This window comes from Capsicum annuum, chromosome 7, assembly GCF_002878395.1.
Source record: "Capsicum annuum cultivar UCD-10X-F1 chromosome 7, UCD10Xv1.1, whole genome shotgun sequence".
Lineage (NCBI taxonomy): Eukaryota > Viridiplantae > Streptophyta > Magnoliopsida > Solanales > Solanaceae > Capsicum > Capsicum annuum.
Window position 1 is genome coordinate 174644971 of NC_061117.1, and position 3648 is coordinate 174648618.

Here is a 3648-nt window from a genome sequence, read left to right on the forward strand (position 1 = left end):
GTGGGGGCTAGGGGTGGGGTGGGGAGGGGAGGGGCTGGTGAGGTGTAAGGGGTGGGCATGAGGCTAGGTTGGGGTGGGATGGGGTTGGGTAGGGGTGGGAGTTGGGGACGGGTTGGGGTGGGATGAGGAAGGGCTGGACGGGTGTTAGGGTGGGGTGGGAGGGATGACAGTGGGGTGGGATGGAGTTGGGTGGGGTATGGGTTTGGGTACGGGCTGGGGTGGGGAAGGAAAAAAATATTCTTTTAAAATTTTAAATGAATTTTTAATTTTTAAAAATATTTTTAAATTATTTTTAAAATTTTAAAAATATTTTTAAATTAATTTTAAATTTTTTTAAAATATTTTTAAATTATTTTTAAAATATTTTTAAATTATTTTAAAAATATTTTTAAATTATTTTTAAATTATTTTAAAAATATTTTTAAATTATTTTTAAAATTTTTAAAATATTTTTAATTTTAAAAAAATGGAGGGAAAAATGGACCCTTTTTAAATTTTTAAAAATATTTTAAAATTATTTTTAATTTTTTAAAATTATTTTTAAATTTTAAAAAATATTTTTAAATTATTTTTAAATTTTTAAAAATATTTTTAAATTTAAAAATATGGAGAAAAAAGGACCCTTTTAATTTATTTTTTTTAAAATTTTAATATTATTTTTATTTTTTTTAATTATTTTAATATAAAATTAGCCAAAAATTGACCCCCACTCGCACCCTCAGGCGAGTGGCTACACTCTCTTTGTCCTAGTCACAATTTCAATGCCACATAGGCAAGGTCAACGGTCAAAGGGTGCAAAATATTGCTTTTTGATGTGTTCAAGGGTCTAGATAACAAACATGTAAGTAAAAGTGTCCAACTTACAAAAATGACATAGTACAGTGGTCCAAAAGGTCATTCTGCCTTACAATTGCTAATACTCTATACTCCTTACACTCCATAAATTGGGTATTGTTATAAATGTATTTACATTATAGTGAATGTCTATTAAGATCTACTTTGATATCTATTAGGATTTGAAGCATCTGTCTTTTACTCAGACTAGGAGTAAATTTTTCCTATAAATAGAGAAATTTTGTTCATTGTATTTACAATAATATGATTACTCATCCCTCAAGAGAAGAAATAAGAATTACTCTCTCTATTCTCTATACTCTTCTTCTTTATTCTTTGTTATTTTATAACACGTTATCAGCACGAGACTCTGCCAAATAAGGTGAGATTATAAATCTAAAGGTCAAGGTTAGTAATTCCTTATGTTATTTGTCTTTTTCTATTAATGATATAATTATTGTTGGATTTGAGGAAAAATAATTGGTTTGGAACCATTTATATTATCAAAAAAGATGATAATATGTTGGTTTAAGTCTCATCGATTCATGCCTAAGACGCCTTTATATTGATCAAATATTGAGTTTGAATCTCAATACACCATATTGATGATATTGTGATGGCTAAGGCAAAATAATGGGTATTTGATGAAAAGTTTGAAATTCGACCCATTGAATATGCTTCATTCCATGAAGTGAATGTGGTAGCAATATATGATAAGTTTAAAATATGACAACTTACTTCATTCTTGAGGTGTATGTGGTAGCAATGCATAATATGTCTAAAAGAAGGCAAGTGATTGAATGCACGAATATATACGTGGAGGGACAATATGATAATGATCATCAAAAGTAATGATATTTTCACACGCTTATATGATTATAAGATATGCTAGAGAAAAATTCTCTACATTATATGTATGCCTCGATTTGCTTCTGAAGTAGCAAAATCTTGAAAGAGGTTATAAGCTATCATAATTTGATAGACTTAAGGCACGATTATATTCCATTTCTGGGGAATGAGAAACTTATTAATGCAAATGTGCACTTGATTGTGATTGTATCACAACTCACCTCTGAAAGGGGTGGAATAATTTTGAAATCTACTTCTAAAGTAGTAAATCTGAAATTTATTCATGTAATAATAAATCTAAAATTTACTAAAGAAAAAGTACATGTCATGGTAAACTTGGAGTTAACTAGAATAAAAGTTCATAAATTGATATGAACGATTGTGACATCTCAAAGATGTGCATGTATTGAATAACTAAAAGATTCTTCAAGAATTGTTTATGTCGTTTGTTCTCATGAAAATTTGGTTGGACCAACTAATATTGGGATTAGATCCCTTCAAATCTGAAAATTATAAAAGATGAATAAGGGTCCGTTCACCTATCATGTGATATTTTGAAAAGATGCATCAATAAGATGATCACATGTACATTCATGGTCAACCTACGTTTGACATTCATAAAGTTACTTGTTCAATATAAATTGAGCATAATTTTCAGATTGTGTAATCAAGATAATTCATCTTGATGATAATAGTTTAACATTGAATGTCTTCGATAAATATCTAAACCATTGTTAATGAGAACAAAATTTAATGTATTGGTCTGAAATATGATATATTGCAATAGCATTTGTATGCATTAGACCAATAAATTATGATTATTTCTTCCCCCTCAATTGGTTCAAGGACGGAAACCAATTATTCCATCTAATAATTTTGATGTGCGGTATACGATTAATGAATATACCATAATGCACAACGATGGATTTCTCAAAAAAGTAGAGGATGTATGTTAGTTTTCCTAACATAAGAGGGAGATTATAAGTGCTATGAACTATGTTAGGAATTATCACCATATCCTCATCCAAAAGATAATTCAAGTCAAATGCTGAAAGCATCTCATATTAAGCGCAAGTGCTCTTATTTTGTATTTCTAAAAGACAAAGTCTATGTATGCGTGAAGCGTGGTAGACTGATCAGTTCCAAATGAAATAGTCCTTGAAAAATAAGGAGCAAATAATCATAATAAGAAGGCAATGAGCTCTTGAAGAACCTACGACATACCACTTTATGAAACCTTATGAGAGGTTCATGTACCTGAAAATAATGAAGTGATGAAATCTTAAATGTTATGTCGCATTGTGAACCAATACAAAATGATATATCATCAATATCTTTGACACAATATTGATGCAATATTGTGAAAGATTACGAGGATCTGAATTCTATGTTAATTTAAGCATGCTGATGTAGAAACATTTATCAAGTGACATGAAATGATGCATCTTGGTAAATGAAAACTTATTTGATTTACAGTCCAGACACTTAAAGATGTCACAAATAAAATGTTGAATATTGTCACTTTGACAAAATTTGTATGAAAACTTCTTTAAGGATTCAAAATATAAAAGTTTCTGGGAAACTTATTGATAATTCTTATATTGTATAAGCTTATAGCTTGAAAATTATTGAAACACTTGGAGAGTTTTCAAAAGCAATAAGATTATTTGCTGAAATGAGAAATATACCATTTTGGATTGGTTATGAAGTACCATATTTTAGTACAATTGGTGCACTCATATATCTTGTAAAAAACTACAAAACCCAATATAGCCTTTCGCTCAATTTGTTAGCAAGGTATATTTCTACTCCTACTAGGAGACATCGAAATAGGATAAGATACATGAGTTTATTTTATTCTAAAGATTGCAGTCCCGATCTTACTGGTCATGCTGATGTTGGGTACTCATCTAACCCGCATAAATCTCGGTCTCAAACATATAATGTGTTCACATGTGGGGATAC